Consider the following 25263-nt stretch of genomic DNA (forward strand, 5'->3'; position numbering starts at 1 on the left):
CACGTCTCGCTCGGGAAGGGTTAAGTACCATTATTTCTGTGGTCTCCATCACTGGTAGTATGTTCAAAGTGCACAAAGCTCAAGACATGAGCATTCTTCGTCCAATAACTTGTCCAGTAATTGGTATATTGATTGCTAATGTCATCATGTTTTAGTATATATAAACCCTCTCACTCTATCATACAGCCGCCAACAATCCAAGAAGTCATTGTTTATTCATTGTAACTCCCAAACTGGCCGTGTCAGATTCTGCTTGAGGCCTTGCTGATAAAAATCAGCAGATGATTGGGCACACACATTCTTAACATGGCTGACCCATGACATCCTAGGGCCAGCAGGGAGCCTGTCATTATGTGTACAATACTCTTCTTTCTTTCCCCTTATCTATTCCCAGATGACTTTGAGATTTTTATTAACTCATTAATGACTGAAGATGTCATTAAAGAAGGGGGGGAATAGGGGAAGAAGGGAGGGGAAGGACGTTTTGTTTGTTTGTTTAAAAGTGGAAAGCAGCAAGACATTGGCCCCGAATAAGGAAAGGTGGAGAAAGCTGGAAGTCAAAACTGATCAGAACCAGGGGAAAAGATCATTCGTTTATTAGGATGCCTGAAGCTAAGCTTCAGACAGTACAGCGGGGAAAAATATTAGGCCGTTTTCTGAAATATAGTTAAGAAGGGAGGGATTTATCCAGAAAAGAAACAAGGAAAAAAAAGTGCAGAGGTTTATGTAGTACAACTGGTATCTCTGCAGGCACGGCGAGGTGTGTTCCTGGCACTGTCTAGGTGTTGAAATTAGAGTACAAAACTCATTCCAAGTCTGCATTTTATCATCTGCCTTTAAAGTGTGTTGTTTTATACAATGAAACAGTATCTGCATTTTTAGTTTCTCTTCTAAATATGTCAATTGAACAGATCCTGAGCAGCACACCTGCAGTTCTTTCCCAGTTTTCTCTTGCATCTTAAGAATTCTATCCGTAAATGTGGCAAACTGATGGATGCAAATTTGCATAATTTTGTGGTCAAGATTTGATTGTATTCAAATATATTTGGTGTAGTATTTTCAAGTGAGTTTGCTCACAGCCAACTTCTGATCCTAAAGCAGTCAGTCATTAAACTTCCCTTGAATTCTGGATAAACAATTAGTCCCATGCTATATGCTTGTCTTCCACTTTAAAATCTTGCCTATACTTTTTAATTTCTCTTGAACCAATGATATTTTTATTGGAAGCTGGATTTGTGTGAAAATGCCAGTTTTCGTTTTTTTCCTGGGACTTGAGTGTTTCCTATAATTAGAGTCCTGTTGATATAGTACCAAGGACTTAATATTTTAAGGATTGCAATTACTTTATTTTAATTATTGCTGCTTGTGGACCGAGGAACAGTTAATGTTTTTCTCTCTCAGGCAGCTGCCCTCCATATGGTTGTTGATCTCAACCTAGACATCTGTGGTGGGATTGTAGTGATACCGGGAGTTAAGGTGACAGAGCTAGGTGTTATCTGCATTGGCTGGCCTCTAATAATTTTTGTTTCAATGTCTGCCTTTTTGATGAGACAAGTGGAAGAAAGATGAGCCTGTTTCCCTGAGGGACCCATAAGTATTGATATAAAATAATAGAGAAAACTCCCTGCGTGGGACTGAGTTACTAAAATCAACTCAAACAGGCATCTGCTTATTCCTTCTCATAAGCTGCAGATAGAGGCTCCGCAATCAGGTGTATCAGTCAGACCTTGCACTGACTACAGCAAGTTTTAGAACTTCTAATAGGAGTTTAAAAGAATTTAATTGTCATATTGTTTCTGAAAACTTTCTCTTCACACAACAGATGATCTGGATCACCTAGGCCACAGAGCAAGTATATTTTGAGGAACAGTTGCATATTTGCTGTATACTGCACCCCTGTGAATGCAATGGATGCTTTCTGCAATGTTAGCAGGCATTTCTGGCTTGTTTCTTTAAGAGGGATATTTTTTCCTTTTGTCTTTTTGTAATTAACAGAGCATCATCTGTATTGCAGTGAGAATTGGGGTTCTCCGCCAAAGGTCAAGGATTTGTGCAAGGTGCTGTTTGGGGCTTTAAAAACTATGTATTTTAAAGGAACACAGAGGGGTTTGGAAAAAAGAAGGCTGGGAATTACACATTGGCATATGCCAGCCTGATTGGCTATGCCCAGCTTGGGTCAAGGTGTGCCACCTGCCTTGCACACCTTGCAGCAAGGAGGCTCTCCTTCCCCACCACATTCTGCCATCCAGCCTCCCTTCTGTCATGTCTGAAGTGGGAACCTGTGATGAATCTTTGGATAATGGACTGTTGCTTTGACAAACTGCTACTCTAGTGAAACACGTGCCTGTCTTGGCGACAATAATAGCAAAGTGCGGATTTTGTGGAAGAAATAGAGGCTTTGAGGGCTACAGCACCAGACTCCGAGTCTGTAAATTGCTGGACTGGGATGTTAGATGCCTTTTAATATTTTCAAACATCCAGTGGAGTAATGAAAGAACTGTAGGACTATCCTGATGTAAGACCTCGGGAGAGTTGTTTTCAGAGATCATGGGAGCTCACAACTTGTTTAAGAACATGAAGTCCTATCCAAGTAATAGCTGGAAATAAGTTGCTTGATTTTTCTATCCCCAAAGACAAATTCTTGTAATAGCAAAAGTGTAAAATCCAACAAAGAGAGGCTTGATACTTTCAGATACTCTGGCCACTTCATAGTGGAAAAAAAAGGCATACTGACAGTGAAACTATTTGGGGTAAATAATGAGGACAGACTTCTCAGAAATAAACTGGCATGGATTTGGCCATGAGATGTCAGATTCATAACTTGGGAAATGAAAGCCTCTATATACTGGAGAGCAAGCCCTACCCCAGCATTGGCAATTCAGCCTTCTGAGCCGTAGGGATTTCTTTATAAGCAGTGGTATATTAAATGTGGAATCGGGTAGGCCAAAGGGACAGCAGTAAACCAGAGACAACGTGCAGCGACCAAAAATGAGCTAAAGCCAGACACACTAATTACTCTGCAGTAATTTTGTTTTCCTGTAGAGTTGACTGTTACCTCTTGCTCCTGGAAGGTAAATGCTTTTCCTATCACTTAAGTTTTGCATCTACTATATATTTTTTGAGTTTAGCTGCAGCTGGGCAGAATGTAATTTTTGTCCATTTATCCGATTTAGTACTTCTGTTGATGTAGAGGCAAGGGGTGAATTTTTCTACTGTGCACATTGCTGGCGTGGGCTGAGGAAGAGCACTTTTAGACAGGCCTAGGTCAACAAAACACATTCATCCATCACATCTGCCAGAATGGAAAGATAGTTGTCTTGATGCTCAGTCAATCCGAGACCTTTCTGCTGAGTCAACTGACAAGATTGCAGATCTTTGTGACAACGAGGACGCTTATCCGCTAGTAAGTGGACTGAAGACCATCTATGTGTCTGGCGGTGGCTCTCCAGCTCAGGAGGCTCCAAGCTGCTCTTGAACACCACTGGGCTGCCCCTCGCAGTCATCTCCTCGCTACCAAAAACTAAACTGGAGTAAGGTAAAATAAAAGGAAGGGATTCTGAGGTGATAATGGAGGAAGGTGTGAGAGCCAGTAGGAAGTACAGTAAAGAAACCCATGACAAGTCATGATAAATGGGTCGTTATAAAATTCATGTTTAGGCTGCACCAGTCTGGGGATAATGCCATTCGTCATGGCAACACTGGGGCACTAATGAGCCCTCATTGCATATTCATAGCTTTGGCGCCTCTCTTCTCTCTCTGCCTCCCTCCCACCCCGACCCAATGCCTGGTAAATATCTCCACCTCAAGCTGAAACTCGACTTAGGCTGCTTTTTTTTATTTGTTATGTTGCAGCAATTACACTGTAAAAGTGCTGCACAAGATTGATTGCTCTGATCTGTAGTTCAATTGTAAATTAGAATACACATCCCCCTGGGGACACACGGCCCCTATTTGTGATTAAGAAAAAAGCCCCATAATAGACTAATAGCTAAAGTTCTCTCTCTTTTACTTTCAGGCAATTAGCTTGATGAAATGGCCTCTTTTTGTGTACCCTGGAAGTGTAAACCGATATCATAATGAAGTATATGATGTTTATTCTATTATTTTCACCTTGCCATCTATGCAGGAATGCATAAATAATGGCTGCTTTGTCTAGTACATTTACTGATTCAGGAGTAAACTATGTCTTAAAGATGCAGCGTGTGATCCTGCAGCCTTATGTTAAGCTAAGCACCTTTACAAGTCCCTATAAAAACTGATGTTCTGCCTAAAGAAGTTGGAGACGATTTTTAGTCAGGTGATTAAATACTGTTCACAAGGCACTTACATTTATAAGGAACCTTAATTGGAAAGTCCTCCTAATAACCTTGTGAGAAAAATAAGGTGTTTCCATTTTACAGAAACAAAAACTGATGGGGACATGCTGAGCACGTTACGTGAGCCCACACAGGACCTCAGTAAGCGCTTAGGAAATCCTAGCTCCTTGGGCATTTTTCAGGTGCTCAAATTCCCTTTCCTCTCTTGTAAAGTACTTTGAATGTTGTCCTGGATGGTTCACGGAGTGGCTCTGACCTTGGCGTGCCTCCAAGGTGTAAAGCTCTGATGTCACGGTTGCCTTCATTCCCATGTGACATTCATGGCTACAGCTCTTTCACCTGACCCTGGGGTGGATATGGTCATGCCCACGTTCAATGCCGTGTGTTGGATGCTGGCTTCCCCAAGGCTCAATTTGAGCTGTCAGTCTGGAGGAGTTGTGTTGTGCAATGGTGTTAGAGCACAGTGGTGGTGTTCGTGCAGTCAAGCTCAAGATAAATATCTGGGAAGAAAACTGCCCTGTGATGGTAGCTCCATGCATACCTCTTTTGGGACAAAAGGTGCTTCTCCAGTAGCATTTCCCCTTGGCCCAGGAGTGCCCTTTAAGTAAATTCTCCAGCTGACCCCACTTACCGTGCTCTGCAGCACGAGGCAATCTTGGAGCATGCAAAGTGAGTGCTCATGTGCAGAGTTAACCAGGTGATGCAGCTAGCAGGCTTTCAGTCAACGGGAGCACACCAGAGCTCGTCTAAGTAATCCTCTGACATGCAGTGACCTGGGGCCAGTCCCTGCTCTTCAGTAACTCTTCAGTGTAACTCTTCAGCTCTTCAGTGTAAACGTGCCTTTATTTACCTGTGTGCCAAGTGAAGTGCGATCCCCAGGTCCCTATCCAAGGAGTTAGGGGAAGCTCATAGTATGGCTGGGAAGGCATTTGAAATAGCCTGAAAAACCTGCATGAGGAAAACACACTGGTTTATGTATAACCCCATCAGTTTCTCTCCAATGGAAATAATATCTCTGAGTTTAAATTTTATGTAAAAGAGGTTCTAGAGGGGAATATAACAGTCCAGAAATGTTTTGTTAAGAAATGCTACTGATGCAAACTTTTAAAGGGTAACACTGTGCATGGCTACAATACCATATTCTGTTTAAACTTGTTCATCATTGTCTTCTTGCATGACAGCCCTGGCATTTAAAATATGTTAGGGGTGACACAATACTTTCACCTGGTGCAGACATATATCACTGGAAGGATGTTCTCATAAACAAAGTGCTGCAGGCTATGATCTTATCGTTCTCGTCTTCCTTCTTCTCCGTTCAATGACAAACACGTATTTCTCTTTGCTCCACTTTCTGGTCTAGAGCAGCCTGGTGCTGGAGCAACAGGTGGTGTTGCAAATAGGAATGATGAGCATTGGTGGGGGCCTGGTGGGGGCAAGCAATGGGGGGCAGCAAGCATGTAACGTTTTCCAGTGCTTGGGCTGGTGCACCCATTCTACACGGTGCTGCAGCTTTATTGCACGAGCAAAAGTTTGCTCACGTGCATGCCTGCACATGCATGTTTTTTTTCTGAGACAGGCATAAAGCAAATTAGTGTGTTCACATGTAATTAGCTGACTATTAGTGTGGTTCAGCCAAGGCGATAGGCAGGCAGTAAACTTTGAGATAGCCTGCAGATAAAAGGACTGAGAGTGTTCTGGAGAAAGCTGGAGGTAATAGTTCAGAAAAAATCACGATAAACTGAGCCAGCATCTAAGGATGTTCCTGCCCTACACCGTTAACACTGCACAGTTTAGCTGTTGTGTGCCCCCTACAAAACCTAGCCCCTCTTGGCATCCAAGGCTCCTTCATCTTGGATAGCCCACTTTTAAATTATTTAAGAGTTAATCATCATTTTTGTTTAAACACATTAGTCTGTGAACTAAAACTGTGTAAAATTCCCTGCCCATGCTTTCCGTCCTTCTTGTGACAATGTATGAAAAAGGGACTAAGCCCTGTGGGGGCTGAAACACCTCCAGATATTTATCTAGGAGTGCAGATGATCAAGTCTAATAAAAAAAAAAAAAAAGTTATCACTTACCGTACGTAAGCATCACACTTGGAAAGAAACCCTAAGTGTGTCTGAGTTCAAGTCTATGCAACTTCCATGAAAATGTGGGTATTTTAGTAAATCTTTGTGCTAATGAAAATGTTGTTATATTTTCCTCTCATTCTGTAGCTAGCAGAGAAGTACTTTTTTCTGTCCTTTGGGAGTTTTCAAGATTTCATTTTTCCAACTAATTCTCTGGCAAACCAATAAGTTTGGGAGCAAAAAAAAAGTCACAGAATCATTTCCTTCAGTAATTTCAAAATATTTCATTTTTTGCTTTCATTTATGAATTAAAAATTTAAACCAAAGCATATTTCAAAGCAAATGTTAATTTTGAAAAGTATCTATTAGGGCACATTAAATGATTTTGATGTATCTTTAACATCTTTAACTCTATTTCAGTTGGGAAGCCTCATGAAAACTGAATTGTTCCCTCCAAACCTTTTTGCCTGTTTGGCTTTATCCAATACAAGGTTTTCATGGGAAACCCTAGACATAATCCATTTGTATCATCAATTCAGTATCTCAGGGTGGTTGTCTTTGGGATGGCTTCTGGAAAGGAACAGTAGAGATCTTTGTGCCCTTGCACAAAACGTTTCCATTAACCTAAAAATATCTTAGGAGGCTTTGCACAGCTTGCCCACTTTCTTTGCCGGTGTGTAAGCTCCATAGCAAGTCTGTTAGACTCCATCCTGCAAGAAAAATGCACACCTGATATACATCAGAGGAAATCTCTTCTGTTGTGCCAGAGGAAATATCTTCTGATGTGCCGAATAGGTGGAAGAACTAGCACTGTTGGAGTGGGTAAAGCCATACATGTTGAGTAACTTGTTGGTTTTGCAGACAAGGAATCCCTTTTTGGTGTACAATTAGCAACATTCAGTAAATAGTAATCCTTTAACCCCCTGACAAAATGACTACTTCTAGTTTTAAGGCTCATTTGTTTGAGGCTTATGTAGGCATTTGTCATGAACAATAGCTGGGGTAAATTCTGTACAGAAGAAATGTTGCATCATGGATGCAAGACTGTTGATGTTTTGGTCATCAAAGGAGGGAAACCTGCTGTACATCTTGAGTGATGCTCGAGGGGAAAGCAGGATGTCGGAGGAGAGCTGGCAGCCAAGAGCTGGCTGCCAGAGATAAAGCCCAGGGACCGCATCAAGGTAAGGGCTCACAAGCTACTCAGCAGATGCTTTCTTTGCAGCTCTGCCTGCCCTCTTTACAAGGCCTGTCCTGTTCGTTTTGCTCATCCCTGTTTGCAGAGTGATGAGAACCTGAGGTTTTGCACAGCCTTGCGGAGAGAGGAGCAAGCTTTCAAACAACCGTCTGCCTCGCTTTCAAGTAGCTGTGTTGAGTTAGACCCAAGGTCCAGCGAGCCTGTTATGCTATCTGGGGCAGAAACCCCTAGCAGATCTACAGAAAAATGTCAGAGGAAGTTGAACACAAAGTAGTTCTTCTCCTGATCCATTTTCCTTTTGCCGTTCTGTGTCAGGAAGTCCCACAACCTTACTGGGCTGCATAACAAATATAAAATTTTGTTGACTTCAAGCCTCTTTTGCTCCTTGTGTTTAAATGATGAGTAAACATTTTCCTCTTCAGAATGTTCTTCACAACATTTGTCATTTTATAAACCTCAGCCACCTTCTTTTCCAAGGGTTCTAAATTTAGCTATTTTTTTCCTCACATGGAAGCAGATACATACAATTACCCACAAGACAACCACTATCAAACAAAACTCTTGTTACTGAAACTCTTCCAAAAAATAACTTATTTAAAATTATCCTAGCGGTGCAAATATCCGATGATCAGGCAGATCTGCAAAACCTGCCTGGAGCAAAATCATGCAATTAGAATCATGCTCATAGGTGTTGGAGTCTTAAAACATTAATAGATCATTTTAATGGAAGGAGTTATTAAAATTTGTATTTGATTTGCATTATTACAACACTGAATGCACTATGGAAAGCTGAGTTCATGAGAGAAGTAGAGCACAAAACAGATTCTTATTATGTGCCTTGGAACTTTAAAATAGACCGTGCTTTACAGTTCTGCCTGAATTTTCTTTAGTTTTATTACTCTTCTAAATTGATATGAACTCCTGTTTTTATCTTAGAAATAGGAAATGAGGAGGAGGATAAGCAAATGGCTTCAGATTGAAATAAAGCCTTGGAAAAGTAATTTGAACAGCAAAAAATCTTTCCCAACGTGTTATTTTTTGGTGCGGTTATGATCAGAACATCACATCTCATGTGACAAAACTCCATTCAGTTGCAGGGTTTCTGTAGATTATTTAGGAAAAAAAAATGCCCCAAATGTGGAAACAATTATAAAGAAATTCATGACTCATTAGTAAGCATTCCTTAGTTTATTTGTTACAAGCAGACTAATTTCTGGATCCCTATATGACATCTTTTCTATTGGGCACTTACCCTCCCTGATGTGTTTACAAAATTCTCCATTTCATTAGCGTGCCATCGCCAGCAAACCTGATGCCCAAACATCTTCCATAATCCAGTAGAAAGCAGAGTTTCACGTCAATAGAGTAATTCCCATCATTCCCAAAGACTTTGGAGTAAACCTGCAAGGGTTGAATATATGTAAAACCATAATCAGAAAGTGGAGGAAGGAATACAGTGAATTTGTTCTGCAGCTGAGGTATTTTTGGTTTTGTATTCTTTAGAATCCCCATAAAGACATGTCCCTCATGCGCAGTCATCGAAATTAGCATTTAGGCGTTTAGACCTGAGTGGATTTGAACTGGAATAGGAGTGTGCTCTGAATTTTTCAGAGCAGCTCAAATGTTCAGAAATGGTGTCTTTGTGTTCAAAAACTTCTATCTTTTAGAAGAACCCTGCCAATAAGTTAAAGGAGAGTAATTCTATTAAAAATAGAAATGGTGTCCCGTAGAAAAAAAAAATATATCCTCCACCTTCTGAGCTTAATATATTGTTTAAAATTCAATGATCAGACTCTAAGTAGGTGTAAATCATCCCAGGAATGATGCTGTAACACTTTAGATGATATTACCAAATTGTCTTGCTGGTAATTAAGAATATCCTCTGCGGAATAAGGACCAATGACAGAAGAAAGTATAAATTGATATTGTCTCAGCACACAGAAGTGGTAGACAGAAATATTCATGTGCATAATCTTACACCTTGCCTACGTGATACCCAGTGGGCTAAAGTAATAGCCTACAGAATTATCTTGGAAAAGGCACTTCTCAACAGAAACTAAAAGTCTTATGAGTTGTCTGTAAGTTTTTCAATTATATGTGGCAACAGAAATGAAGATAAACTAACAGGCATGCATTATAAAATGTTTCTTTGGACTTTTGTTAAAAACCCAAAGCACATTACACTCAAACGTTTGTCAAGCCCTCTTTTTTCCTGTATTACTTCACCCAAAGAAAATCCACATCTCTTATTTTTCCCCTTTTCTTTTCATGGACTTATGTGTACGTATTCCACCACTCAGGGAAACAAGTGGAATTTCTATTACTCAGGAAGGTAATGAAGCCAGCCTGATGAAACATAAAAAAACCTTTGCACTGAATTTCTGGTGTAAGTTTCAGGGGGAAAAGACACCTTGGTTGAATAGCCACTTCCATGAAGATCCATACAAGCCATGCTGTTTGTGACAGCACGGTTCCTTTAACCTAACAGTCTTTTCCAAAATCAACCTTGTTATTACAAACCAAGTGCTTCCTTTCCCCAGTATGAAAAGTGCATCTCTTCTGATTATTATGTAAATGTTTTTTAACAGCCTTTTTAAGGAGGTGTATGTTTTGAGCAACATCATCTCAAGTCTGGGATCTTAGATGTTCATCAAATGTGCTCTGACCTATGTGTTCTGCTCATGTCTTTTCACAATATGATATAGATTTCTGAAATCTCTTGTTTTTAATTCAAATTTGTTGCTATTGGAATAGTAGGTCTACATTCCATTTAACCAAATATATTGCTTATTACTCTTGTAAAAGAATAAATATTTTGTATAGAGAGCAAATGGTGACCTGCCTACTAAATGAGGACTGTGAACAGTTTCAGTTTCTTATGTATGGACCCCAGTAAACTCATCCCATTTTGTGCATATTTGAGCCTTGCAAATCTCCACAGATTTATTTATTGAAGCAGACGTGCGTGAGGATGCTGGTGACCTCACTTCTGAAAATCAGGCCTTTTACATGCATTACTCCTGCTGACAGCAAGAGAAGTCTGGATCAGTTGGCATTTCACACCTGCAGCTAATGCAGAAGTTGTAAAGATATAAGTGAGCATTAGGAATAGAAGTGATTTGTTGGACATGAACCAGTTGTATTTAATGGGAAAGGTGCAAATCCATGTTACGACTCAGATATGTATTAGCTACAGCCCTGCTTTAACCTGTAAAGAAAGAATTATATCCAAGGGAACTTACCTCAAAGAGTTTCTTTCCTTTGGCAGAAGTGATCGTTAGGGTAAAATTGGCCATTGCTTTTATCTATATTTGGGGAATATATGGCTTAGTTTGTACAGCTTCAGCTGGCTCAGTTCAGGATCCTGATCTGCTGTAAATACCGCTTTGTAATCAATAGAGCAGTGAACTCAGAGCAGAGCCCAGGACCTCGTCCCTGCTCCTTTGGCCTGGGCTGAGCTGAGCTGGTAAATCTGTGGGTAGAGAAGATCTTGGTGCACGTCCAGAGCTCTCCCACCCACCTCGGTGCTGGGAAGTCTGTGCCTCCAGACAAACCAACAGCTTTACACCCGCTGCTTCCTTGGTGGTAGCAGATGCTCTGCACTGCTCCTTGGGCCATTTGGACTTCTACTAGTGCTGCAGCACGTATTATCCTGTCCTACTGATCGGGGCTCTCCTCACCAAAGCAGATCTAACAACTGCGGAGCATATGGGGCCAGATATGTTCATCTGCTGCCTCATCTAGGAGGAACGAATCGTGTTGGGTGGGTAGAAGGGCATTGCCACCCTTTGTATCAGATTCCTTTGGTCCTGGGAATTCATCTCTGCCTAATGGGTTTGGGAGGTTTCTTTGTCAGCATCTAACAGGTGGCTGCTCTGATGCCTCCCAGCCTACGGGCTGATGCCCGGCAGCTTTCTTCCTGGCTGAGAAGTGTCACAGATGGAAATGAGCAGCTTTGTCGCCTCCTGCCAAGCATACAGCAATCGGGCGGTGGCAGTGGTGGCAGCTATTCCTGCCTGCCTGGGGTGACGTGGCCGGCTGGGAAGAGGAACGGCCATGCCGGCACGTCCCTCCCTGAAAAGTCAGGGGACGTGGACGAGCACACCGAGGTGGGCCTGGGGCTGCTACGTGACCTTCAGCACGAGTCAGGAAACCAGTTCGTCACCTTGTCAGTTATTGGAGAGATCTCAGACCAGAGCAAGGTGCACCTACGGGTGCAAGAGATAAGGTTGCGTTACTATCGCTGTTCTCGTGTTCTGAAGGTTGTCTTGTTTTCAACCAAATTATCTGTCACAACTTTAAAAATGTGGTGGGATTCTCAGTTACACCAATACAGCTTCTCCTACTGAAGAAAACAGAAAGCATCTCTTCCTGCCTGCCCTCCTGGCTTCTGCTAGAACGTGCCCCAAAGTAGATGAGAGCTGCCATGATCCAGGCCCTTGGCCTCCAAACTGCACAGACAAGTAGGAAGTATGTCCTTAGCCAGGATTACTTAAGCTACACGTGAAGCGTGTGAATACTTCTATCTAACAGCATTGTGTGTATATATCCTGCAAAATGTATTTTGGGTGTAGTTGAGAATAGTAGTGCATATGATTCAAAGAACAGTCAGGTATGTTAAAACTTGTGTGGAGGGCACAGAAGAGACAAGGGAAGGTTTTGATAAAGGCAGGAGGAAAAGGAAGAGAATGGATCGTGGAGGCAGCTAAAAGGATGGTAGGTAGGATCAGGAAGGACAAATCCTAAGAGTTCACAAGATATGGAAAAATGCCTCTTTGGCATTGTATCTTTAGTGCTTCTCCACAATGTTACAGTCTTTTTGCTACTGTCTTTATGCAGATGAAGCACAGAGGTTCTCCTGATGTCTTTTCCCCCCTCTATAAGATGTCCTTTATGCTTTGATGAGATCACTGGTATATTGGTTCATTTTAATCTTTTCAGAAAGAATCCAAGGGCTGCAGTGAGGTCATGACTGTAGTAATGTCTGAAAGGACAGTTTTATGGAGGAAAGAAGAAATTGTGCTCTCATTTAATAAAACTAAGCAGCTTTGTGGCTCTCAAGTGTGTTGGGCAAGTTAAGGTTTGTTTATTTTTCTGTTGCATGCTTTTGTAAAAGGCAGCTTGCTTCGTGCTCTTATTTTCTAAGTGTTGCATAAATCCAAGCTTGCAGGGAGAGCACCCCACAAAAGCACTGCTCCATTTTGATTTAAAAGCATCTTTGTCCATGGTAGCTCCCAAGTCATACAGTCAAGTAGGAGGGGGTGTAAGAAAAATAAAAATTAAAAAAAAAAATCAAACTCCTTTGACCAGAATGTCCCCGCGTTAGACCTTCATATCATTCAGAGGGTGGATGCCTTGCTGAGAATGCCCTAGCTCCCTTCTCTTCGAAGGAGAAAATTCCTTGGGGCACCCTCAGTGCCATGGCATTGCTATTTAAGTATTTGTGCTTCATTGGTCAATGGAGTAAAGCCAGGTAAGGATTTAGACCCCAACATTTCAGGCAATGATGGCAACTCGGAAGTGCAGAACTTTCACTGTTACTGTGATTTTACCTCTGGTCTTTCCCACTTTGTTTGTTAAGTGAAGTGGCAAGGCTTAATGGTATCATTCTGAAAGGTCTCTGGATGGATTTAGTATTGGAAAGAAATATATAGACAGATGGAATAATATGCCTTGCTTTACTATGGTCAGTGTGTTGTATTTTAATGTGCTCTAATGAACTTAAAAATGGCTCCCCAGCGTGCTCGCTCCCTAGGTCATAGGGGTTATTTTGAGTTTGCTGTCTTCCTGGATTCTTGAGATAATTCCCTCTGGATTTGTTGGGTCAACAACAAAGTGGCGATAACAAATACACTGCTGCTTTAATCCAGTGCTATGCTTCCTCCCTCTTTGCTGTGTGGATTTGTACATGCTCACAGTTACACTGCTTATAATGCAACAACTTCAGGGTGTCAGTGGCATGCGGTGTAAAACCAGTTCCCCTTTCATACCTAGAGACCAAACATCCTGGATGATCTGTGGCAGATGCCACGGGTTTCGTTTTGCTCAAAGAGTTTTAGAGCTTTAGTTACCCGGAAAAGAGTGGGAGCTTAATGGCATTCGTTGATAGTGATAGGGAGCTGTGTGCTCTAAACCCTGAAACACTGAAAGCAAAAAAGGAGCCCACCTCTACACGCTACTAATATACATGGCTATAGAAAGTCTTCCTATTTAAAAAGGCTAAATGATAATTCTTAATGGTCTGTGGATTTCTACGTATGAATTGTCAGAGATTTTGGCAGGCTGAGGGAGGTGAGGAAATGGGTTAGCATTGCATTGTTTGAAATTACAGGGTTTAAAATGATAAGCAGATAGGGCTTCCACGCCAGATTTGAGACATTTGTTCTCTTTTATTTGTACTAAAATTTCATCTTGAGCTCACACTGTCATGCTACCCAGACTGCTTCCCAGACAAGCTAATTTGTCTACCTGTGTTCCATTTTTGGCCCTGGATTTAATTTGAGGATTATTCCTGCTAATACCAAAGACTGGATAGGACATCCATTAAAAGTCTACACAGCAATTGAAATGGAAAATTCCAAAAGAAACCCTATTAGAGTTTTTCTCCATCAAATCAACATTACAGACTTCTTATGCATTTCTTAATTAGACATTGATATTAACTGGACTGTTGCATGATTTAAATCTAGCTCTTAATCTCAGCTATTCTATGCTGCTGTAGTTTTTATGACATCCAACTAGCGACTGCTTTATGCATTAATCTATCTGGAAAACCACCTTCACATTTTTTTGTCTTTTTTTAGAAGAATAAAGGCCCCAAGAAGGAAATGAAAGCTTTTGGGTTCAGCCATTAGTAATTTTCTGCTTAGTATTTGAAAAATTGCTTATTTTAATTGCTTCATAGAAGAAAAAGATATCAAAGCTAACGTTCTTTCTCTCCAAACTTTGTAATTATTTCTCTCAGACTCTTATTTGAATGCCTTGAAAGGATTTTCATTGAAATGTAGATTTCTTCTCTTTCAAAAGTACTTTTATTCCCTTGTGTTTCTTTCCGTTTTTTTTTCCTAGTGACTTGCTCTCTAGCTTTAGAGCAGAATACATAGAGTCCAATCTCTGGACACTACAGTACATGTCACACAGATGTCACTTAAGTGCCACCTTCTTTAAATTTAACCTACCCATGGCCTAGAGGCTGTGGTGGCAATCAGCCATAGGTCTCAGCCTGGTGTCCTCAGGCTTCCTCTATACAGTGAAGAAGTCATAGGTGTTGTACGTACTTAATTTTCAGAAGGAATAGGGCTCTGATATATCGCTATGTGATTTGCTTATTAATATCATTACCAAAATCAGGGGAGCCTAATGGAAAAGTTATATAAATGTTAGTGGGCCTGCCAATGAACTTAAGTTTGGGGCTTGCGATAAAGTCTGGGGACAGGTAAGCTGTGTATAGCTTCAGGTTTTGTTTCCAGCAGTATAAACCCTAAATACCCTAACATGGGAAGGAAATTGCTAACCAAACCCTGTAGCTAGTTCTGCACTGTATTTAAACATCATTAGCACAAAGCCTCAGGATCATGTAGGCCTCATCAGTAATCCCTGAAACCAATATAGCAATAGTAGCAAGAAGTTCTTTATTTCAACTATACATTTTCAGGGAACATTTACTCATAGATTATGATCTGGTCAAAATGATCTATACATTCATTATGTCTAGAGTGGGCTTTCATAACTCACGCTGTGTAAGAATGAGGCAAAACTCACATTTGTTTATAGAGCAGCTATTCTGCTCAGCAAAGAAGGCTCAGAAAAAATACTGTCCTACACACCCTTGCTCTGCTTTGAGTCCCAGGTGATTTCTCATGCCAGTTCAAAACCACCCTTAAGAGCCCCAGAAGAGTGGGAAGCTGGCCTCCTTGGAGACCCCCCAAAAATACAGCTATGCTGCCAGCAAATGTGGCCCTGCAAGGCTAACACCACCATGGCCTGGGTTATCTCACAGGGGGAAACTTCACAGTGGAAAAAAAAAAAAAAACTGTGAGAAGAGAAGGTTGAAATGAAGCTAAAGCATTCTCAATATAAGATTTTATACGTTTTGTTTTTTTTGTTTGTTTGTTTTTTTGCAATAACATAACAGGAAGAAAAGAACAAGAAAATGAGTTAGAGGATGATGGAGAGATGGTCTGTCAAGCAAAGCTGCTTTTTTACTCCCTAAATTTACAGCCCTGATAGACATCCTTATTCAAAAATTACTAATTTTTAATATTCAGATACTACAGTTTTCAATACTAGGTCCTAGATTTGTCTGGACAGATTACACTCATTCCCACAATGAAACTTAATTATCCTTCTCATACCTTCAGGTACTTTCAGTCTTCTCCTGAACTGTTTCTGAGGACAGGGCAGCTGATGGTCAGTCAGTAATGCAAACACCCTACCTCCCTGCTGGCTGTGCTGTTTTGAAGGCAGAAGCCATTTTGCCCTAGGTCTCTAGAAAGATTTTGAGCCCTAGTGCAAGCATTTTGCTCAGATTTACTTTTGCTGAGCTTCCTGACTGGTCAGAGTCTTGTCATTTTCTCAGCACCTTTCTATGTATTACTTGGAAGCACCTAAATGTGAGTAACTCACCTGGAATCCGTAGAAGGATGTATGAATGATTCATCACTCCGACAAGAATAACCCCTCATGAAATCCAGGATGGAAATGACCACATGGTTTAAAACCTTCTGTATCCCTGCTGTGGCAGCAGGAAGGAATGCATCCAAGTAAAGTCAAAATGGCTAAATAAATTGGTTCAAAGCAGCAGTAATAGCACAGATGGCCACATAGGCTGCTGGTATTGAGTGGTTACCAGACTTCAGGACACTTCATTGATTTCATCTGTAAAGAAACCTATAACATGCATTATCTGTTATCACTACCTTCCGTATTTGAGCAAAGCTACCAAAGAGTAAAACACTAGCCAACATGTAAAGGTTGCATAAGATAACCCAAGACTTGCAAGTACTAAAGAGAAAATGATAATGAGTATCCATTTGGTCTTGGAGAGTTATTTTTAGATCGTATTATTTTTGTAAAATCCTCAGTTATTCAAATAAGGAAGTAGAGAAATGTTCCAATAAATTAAAATATAAATAGCCTTAAGAAAATCTCTCAGTTGATCACAAGGTAGAGAGATAACACAACTGATGTGTGATACAGAATCCTTTGCAAATGAAATGTGAACTCTCAAAGGGCTGACCTGGTAAAATAATTATAATATATAAACGGAGCAGGTACTGCTATGGTACACAAGTATGCTTTATGGGATTGGACAAGGTTGTTCAAAACGTGTTTTCATAACTAGGCTGGGATTAAATGCTGGACTTTGTACAGACTTCATATGTTACATAAAACCCAAATTGAGCAAAAATCCACTTACCTCAGAATAGTATTCACATTTCTCCATGAAAGTTGCTTCTTCCAAGCACAGCCTGAAAGCAGAGAGTAGGATGGCAGAGGATCCCAGGACTGCACAGCCAGGGATTGTGGTGGCACTGCAGGATAAAACACAAGTTCCTCAGTCACACCCAACCTACATTTTTTCCTGATGAGTTTATCACTCTTAATAATCTCCACTAGCCTGGGAGAACAGACAGTATTTCCTATAAATACAATAAATAGTGTTTCAAAGGATGTGGCATTTATTCAATTGATCATTTTGGTGATTCAAACAAAAGTGAAATGTAAAGGTTTACTTTTTAAAGGAATCAACAGGCATCAGGATCCCAGGACAGAAGCTCGGGCTGGGTTCTTGGTTTTGCTTCTGATGGGTTCTGCACTCAAACCCACCTGGTCCTCATCCTGGGTGTGTTTGTCAACCCCATGGAGCAGATAGCACCTTTTATAGGGCTTTTAGGGCAGAGCATACTGTACAGTGTGTACCATGCATAGCTGTAAACCGGGTCCTGATCTCATCTCTGCCCTTGCTCCTGGTGACTGGAAAACTAGTGATAAAAAGTAATAATAAGCCCCAAATAATTGTGTTGTCTTTATAGTGAAGCAGGCCTTGAGCAGCATGAGCTCTCCGCTGGGAGAAGTCCCATTTAAAAAATCTCCCTGGCACAAAAATGAATCGGATCCTGTCACATGAATGGCCTGCACTTACTCGTCTGTTCACTTACCTACTAGTCATTCATTTTCTGTGTTGACTTGTGCTTGTTCCCTGGCTGTTGGCAGGAACTGGGCAACAAAAGCTTGTTGGAAATCAGTTATTAAATTAAAAAAAAAAAAAAAAAAAAGCTGACTCAGCAGATGCATTATTACCACAATGAAATAACGCTAGCAAACAACAAATGCGACTTCTGAATGTCTCGTGGTTCACACTGCAACAGCAAGGGACATCTCCCAGCAAGATGGAGCAAAACAGACCACGGTAGAGAGAAACACCGCGTTAACCTAATGGAAGTTTTGGTGGGAAGAGGGGGAATAACTTATGGGAAAAGTATTCTGGCCATTGAGCGTTCAGTAGCAGCTATTGCAGCAGTGAAGCAGTGAGGCTTAGGACGGCTTTAAGACATCTGCTCGAAGGAAGCATTTGCAGTTGTGACTGTCCTCTCTTCCTTAACTCCCTGGTTCCTGTGGGCCAGCAGTTGCCTTGTTAAATAAAATGCTGCTTTAGGGGGATGGACTGGCCCCAGGGACTGGTAACACAATATAGCGCCTTTCGCCTCTCACCCATGAACCAAGTCAAACAGTTTGGTAAATGACCAATAACCCTTACCATCCTGGTGCCGTCTGGTGAGCTGTGCGAGATGAGGAGGCTCATCTCCTTGTCCATTTACTAGAAGGCAAGCATCTACCTCACCATAAAAAGGGGCACAGTTACTACTCATTATCACCCAACGTAACATTCTTAAACCAAGAGAATGAGCCCAGAAAACTTAGCCATGTTCTTACCTAGCAGCAGTGGTCCCAGATGAACATTGATGAGGACAGTAGCATTGTAGAAAATGGGGCTGTGCCTCTCCTGCATGCAAGAAATCCAAAGATTTCTGAAAATCTGCATGTAGGGTCTTATATAGAGGCAGGCAACCCCTGTAGGGACAGAGCGTCCAGCACTGCTAGAGTTAATACGCTGAGAAATCCTTCTCTGTTCCTTTACCCAACATGACTACGGTGTTCTGGTTACCAAAATAGCCGTGTGTGGAGGGTTGAAGGCCAGGAGCTCGCTTCAGTGCCCGTTCTTGCCCTGTGTGCTGCTCATTTTAAGGTCAGACCTTTGGCGTCAGGAACCTGTTAGAAGAAAGAGGAATCACTTTAAAAGTTGTTGTTGCTCTGGGGGTTACCCTGCAAGGTCCGAGAGGGGAAAGGGAAGGGCAGGGCAGAAAAACACTTAGCCACATGAAAAATCAGCTGCTCCTAAATTTCAATAGATGTGCACAAGCCCCTGAAACCCACTCAAAACTAGTCAGATCATTCGTGCCCACAGTGCTTCCAGTCACCACAATCATTTTCTAGCCCTTCTGTGCCCATAGCATTGATAACATTGTCGTTGTCAACTGTGAGTTACTGTTTAATCCCTACTATCTTGATTAATTGCATTAAATCGGTATACCTGTGTTAATTAAACAGAAGATGGCAGAGGCAGCTTTCATTTCTTATTCTTTTGTGTAGATCGTTTCCCAGGGCTTCACAGGTTGTGGAAAAATAACAATGCAGAGACATCACCCGTAATATTTCAGCTCAGCTGATAAAGCTATTTTACTCATACAGCAGTCTGTGATTTTTTTTTCCCCCACTTATCATAGTATAGGCTTAATTACCATGCTGCTGCTGCATGGCAGCTCACCTCACTTTTTTTTTTTTTATTTGTATTATTTGCGAGTCATAATCATGTTTTCCTGTCATCCCCGAGCAATGTGCGTGCGTGCATACAGGCAAATGCCAAGCCTGGAAAGGAAATTTGATGCGTGTCCATGAATTGGAGTTTTCAAACTTTGGCTGAAGATTAGTATATGTAAACATAGCTCTGCCCCCTTCATCTTGGATAATTGGTCACAAATGCTACTTGACACTTCTCAAATCAGACACTTTACATACTTCTGAGCATAGCTGAACTTTTTTGGCAGGAATTAATTTGCTTTGCAACTCAGCCGCTCATTCCTGGCCCGATCCCTGCTCCAGTGATTTCAGTGCTGTGTTCTGCCAGTGCAAGAAGCGGAGGGGCAGGACCAGATCTGTTTGCTAGCACCGACCAGCCTGGCTTTGTTGGCTGCCTCGGAGACACAGCTCCTGCAGCCGCTGATCTGCCCTTCGCCACCTGCACCGACAGTGGGGGTTTTACCTTCAGGTCCCTCCTCTCTTCCAGTTACCATACAGGTTACATTGAGTCTAAAAAAATAAAAAAAGCAGGAAGTGTTGGTCCATCAGAAAACCCATCTTCTAACACACCAGGACCCTTCCGCTGCAGCAGCAGCTGTGTGGGAGAGGGCCACAAACACCACCTGCCCCCAAAGAGATCGTCTCCGTTTTCTCCTACCTCTCCTGCAAGCGGTGCTCGCCTCAGCAGCAGAGAAGGGGAATCCATTCCCGAAGTGTCAGTAAAGTTGGAAGGAGACACAGAACTTCTTGCTATTAACCAGCCCTCTGCTTGCTCTGACATTGCAGAGTGTTTACTCACTGTGCACTGGTACTGCAAGAGCTTAGCGGGCCATATGCTCACTTCGAAGGGCTGCCGGGTCTCAGGGAGCATCACTGTGTGTCTCCCAGCAGGGGCTTGGGGCAGAAACACTTTCCATAAAGGTTTTCATTAGGAATATTGTATCTGATATATTTCTGTACAGTCCCTGGACTAAGTGTCCATTTATCAGCATTTCCATGTACATCTACGGATAGCCAAAGAAAAATATCATTCACCCGTTATTCACTGGGATGTTGATAAACTTCAGCAAATTAGAAACGTTTGTCAGTTTGTTCTTTTCGACTATCGAGTGGGATGTGTGCCAGCATGCCCTCCTCATGCTGGCTGCTTCATCCAGAAAATGGAGAAAGTGATGAAACAATGTCAGTTCTAGAAAATGGTTTCACGGGTTATCTTTGCATTATTGTCTCATTCATCGCCAACACTAAACCTGTAAACTAGAGTGAGCCTACACGAAGTGCTCCTACCTGCAGAAGCTACAGATGAGCCTTGGCGCTGTGCTTCAGGTATGGTCCGTGAGAGGAGCAAACACTCAGTCATGCCCTCGGTGGTGGCTTGGTTCTTGGGGCTTCACATGGCTCAAGGCACTGATGAGGAGGAGCCAGGATAGGCACAGTCCATGTAGCACTTCTCCAGCCTCTTAGGTTCATCCCTGAAAGAGAAGGAGAGCTGGTGTTACAAAAGGAATGGCAAATTCATGGTAGAGAGAGCAAATACTCTTATTGCACCTGGATCTACTATGGACTAATGCAAGAGAAGGCTTATTGAAGGCTGCTAAGTCTTTCATAGGCTGTTACCTTAAAATAAGCAGATAGAGATGCTTCCTCTTGCTTAACTTTCACACTGCAGCCCTGGTGGGAGTGGTGGGTATGGTATTGGTAGGTGAACTAAGCTCCAGTTGGCAAAGAGATGCAGCTTAGCTCTAAAGCCTGGGCTAAGGAGGATGCTTAGCTCCCATTACCGTTACATACCACTATATAAATTTAGCTTTGAGGTCCTAGACATTTTAAAATAATGTCTAGGGTTAGAATAAAGGAGTACCAAGAAAAGTGAATTACAGGTTACAGACTTCTAGTATTTGCAGTAAAAGAACCGTTATTGTAATTACACCCATAGAGTATTCATTTATGTTGTTATTAGGGGAAAAAGGAAGGTGGCATTAAGAAGTATGGGAAGAAAATCTTACAGAAGAGGAGCCAAATAATGTACCTCGGATAAAAACCATCAATAGCTACTCAACATACTTATAGTTCCAACACATGTGCTCACTGGGGAGGGGAGTCAGTGTCCAGTGATTTAGGAGAAACCACTATAGGTAACTTATGTCTGGAGCAAACCAGAACCCACAGAAGGGCCTGACCTCCCACACAGCCCCCCTGTTGTGCCATTGAGCATCTCCGTAGTATTTGCTAGGTGAGAATGGAAACTCCCCAAATGGCTGGAACTGTGTGCTCAGTACTTCACAGACAGAAATCCTGACCCCAGCCAAAAAGATCAAACCCAAACTCTTGAACATTTGCAATGACACTAAAAAAAAAAAAAAAAAAAAAAAAGATTTTTTTGGGGGGTAAAGGTGAGCCTCCATTTTGAATCATTGTATTGTGCTCAGGGCTTCCAGCCAGTGCATAGGTACCTGCTGTTGTAAATCCGCTGCATTGCCTCCTGGATGTCATTCCTGAAAGGCAGCAAACTGTTGCTTCAGTAGGTAAAGATTTATTTACTTAATGCCTGGTGTCATCAACTAATTCAGTCTGGCAATGGCATCGCACTTGTCTAAGCTAATATACAGCTTTGCACTCCCCTTTTCTTCCCCTTCCAACTTACGGTTTAGTGCTAATGCCCACCAGTTATAGCTGAGGTGGGTGAAGTGATGGATGAACACAGTTTTCCTGTACGTAACTGGAAGTCCAGCTGGGTAGATCACATTATTTAATGTGCCATCATCATGTTTGCCTTTAAGAGCAGCTAAATAATATTACTTCTTCTATTATTCCATCTCTTCAGTGCTCTGACACCAGAGATGAGTTGTGCTATGCATTTTGGTAATGATTTGTTTTCTAAAAAACTGTGGAACCACTTGGAGCTTAAATCATTGCTGTAGTAAGTTAGTAAGTTGTCCCTACTTGAGAAAAGTCTTGTGTCAGGAGTAAAACTCCTTGTTTGGCTGTGCTGGGAGAAATAGGACAATATTTAATTATGACAATTCAAACTCATCTGGGTTCCTCCAAGTGCAGACTATATTGATTTACAGTACTAATATAGAAAAGGCAGAATTAAAAAGCCGGTTTATTTAGAAACTTACTTATTCCTAAAAATGTCTGCTCAGCTCATTTCTAAATCTGATTTCTTATCCCAGGTGAATTACAGTGCATTTCTGAATCACAAGAACTGCTTGTGCATGATAACAGCTGAATGAAGTACCAGCATAGCTCGTTCGTTTTGGCTGTAAGATTTGGGTTGTTTGTGTATGGGACAATGGGGTTTGGCAAAGGGAGATTAAGAGCACCGGAGACAGAATAAATGACCAAGCCTGGTTAGTGCATGGGACTTAATATAAGCATAGGACCACAGTCTATAAGTTCTGTGGCAAATGAAACCGGCTTTCAGGCAGAATCAACGCCTTGTTCTGAAAAAACAGTAGGGAAAATCCGTGCCAGTGTTTCTGTATGACGAATGAATTTAGGCAAGTTGAAGATAATCATGATTATTTAATATTCTGCAGCTTTACAACTCGATACTCTGTGGACAAAAGATCAGAAGGCTGCTGAGTCCAAAGTTTTGAATCTTTGGGTCAATATGCTTCTCATGGCTTCAGCATTTAGTTTAATTTAGGAGGAAACAGTTCTGAGCTAAGATAAGATCTCAGACAAAATTGACGTGGGCTCACAACATGGCCTAACATAACAATTTAATCTATCCTGTGCTTGCCCTGAAAGAGGGCTTAATAACTGTGGTATGATTTCACCTGCTGCTTATAACATTTGCTCATTCTTTTTTCCCGAGCAAGTTAGGATTATCAGATGGCCAGCAGCTTTGTTCATGGTAGACAAATGTGAATTTGTTTAGGATTAATAATAACAGGTTCAATCCTGGATTCAGTGGCAGCCTTAATGAATGGAGTCTTTGGAAGACAAATATTTGTTTGTTAAAAAGGAATAATTAATTTTCAGTTTTCTCAAAACTTTTCCCGGTGTATCCAGCCTTGGGTATAAGATCTGCAGGGGCATTCTCCGGCCCCTGGCATCGGAGGCACCATTCTGACCTTGCCATTTCAAAACCCAGAGTTTCAAAAGGCGTTACTTGGTGTGAGGAAAAACGTATCTCTTACCCACAGGATTCTCTCAGGGCCTCCTGGCAATCTGCTGCTGGGGAGCAAGGAGAGGGGAAAGTCCACATTGCTGTGATCCATCAGCAGTCGTCGCTGGCAAGAAGAGTACCCAGAGGGAGGAATCCAGGTTGGACCTGGGTTTTGGCCCGCTCCTCACCATTGTCTGAGGCGTCTTCCAAAATCCTGGGGGAAACCCCGCATCCTTTGCTGCTTTCCCTGTCTCTGGGGAAGCAACCAGAGCACGGGGCAGCGCCGTGCCCGGCCACGGAGGCGCTGCCCAAAGCTAAGTGCTGGACCATGGTAAAAATCAGCAGACTTCCGTTAAATCACCCTGTGGGCGATATTACCGTGGAAAAAACACCAGTCGTGTTTAAGGTTAGAGTTTTTCGTTCGCATTGGAAGCTTTTTTCTTTTTTCTTTTTTTTTTTTTTTTTGCCCAGTAATATCCAGTTGCTTAATTCCATTTGAAATCACCCGGTGTTGGCACCTAAATACCTAAATAATCTTGTCCTTCATGCCTGTCAACATCTTGAGGCACCTAACCACCTTTAGAGATGTGGTGTGAAAGCTTGTGAACGATGCAATCGGGGAGGGAAACAAAAGACAAGTATCCCTATTTGCTGCCCAAGAATCCACAAAGAATGCTGCTTCAGCTCTGCTCTGATTTCTAATTAGATTATGAGTGATGTAGGACTCTGAAGCCAAGCTGGAGTTTGTGCTAGCACTTTGCATGTATGAATGACAAAGGGACACCACTTTCATATTGATTTAAGCGAGCGGGTGGAAGAATGTTTAAACATCAAGTGCTTGATGCCCCAGTTTTCCAGAGCACCTGGAAATATCAAATTAATTCCAGGTGTTCTGCCATTAAGACAGACTTGCTGCTTTTACAGCCACACACACAAAATGTGGCTCCCAGTTCCACAAATAAAAACTGAGTGGTTTCTGCTCCCAATGCCTTGATAACTCTGACATATTGCAAGTTCTGGAAAGAATTTTAATCTACATAGTTTTTTAAATGGGGAGGGGAGTGAGGGGGGAGGGATTTTAAATATGCTGCATACAATTTGTGATGGTCATCTCTAAAATGCAGCTCCATTATCCTTTTCCATTTGGAATGAATGAGGCTAATTAATTTCAGGCCATACTTGATGAGGTCAGCACCATACGAAGGGTGCGTGCTAGACATTGCTAATCTCTTTCAGCTGAGAGTGATGAATTAAAGATGAAGCATTCCTTTGCAGGCCTAATTTAGAATGTATATCAAAAACCTACAGCAAATAATACTATACCCTACAACAAAGGAAAACTTGTTCTCTCAGGCTCCCATGTAGGGTTGATTTTAAAGGCATTTTCATTTCACTTTGGAATTCCAGCTGTGGATGGGTGAAACAGTTCAGAAAATTCAAGCTTTCTCTCTTTCTATTGCTTTTATGGACAAAAGTAGGCAAGGGGGGGCTAAGGGGAGGGAGAAACTAGTCAGTGTTTGATCCTGTGTGTGCTGTGATTCCGACTGTACGCTCAACATTTAGGAAAGCTGCCAGGGTCTTGCGCTCCCCAAGTACCTGTGACGTGACCCCCCTGCAGCACGCACAGAAATTTTACTTTTTTTTTTTTTTTTAAAGTCTGAGGGCAAAGCGGAGGAGTGTCCGCTTTTGCTCAGCTCCCTCTCCAAG

The 25263-nt window shown here is 41.8% G+C and overlaps 1 long non-coding RNA gene across 2 annotated transcripts; it reads right to left on the reverse strand.

The window, feature by feature from the left end:
* Positions 1-6786: 6786 nt before the first annotated feature.
* LOC118251969 (uncharacterized) lies at positions 6787-20905 on the reverse strand. Of its 2 annotated transcripts, XR_004779999.2 has the most exons (7): positions 20727-20905; positions 18516-18851; positions 17741-17812; positions 16999-17113; positions 16206-16469; positions 8833-8981; positions 6787-7095 (listed from the first exon to the last, which is right to left on the reverse strand). It is a non-coding gene; the product is annotated as an uncharacterized LOC118251969 (long non-coding RNA). The 2 variants fall into 2 exon arrangements; XR_004779998.2 differs by lacking the exon at positions 6787-7095 and having other exon boundaries at positions 8754-8981.
* Between the last annotated feature and the right edge of the window lie 4358 nt (positions 20906-25263).

The sequence above is a fragment of the Cygnus atratus genome, chromosome 11 (genome assembly GCF_013377495.2).
Source record: "Cygnus atratus isolate AKBS03 ecotype Queensland, Australia chromosome 11, CAtr_DNAZoo_HiC_assembly, whole genome shotgun sequence".
Classification (NCBI taxonomy): Eukaryota; Metazoa; Chordata; class Aves; order Anseriformes; family Anatidae; genus Cygnus; species Cygnus atratus.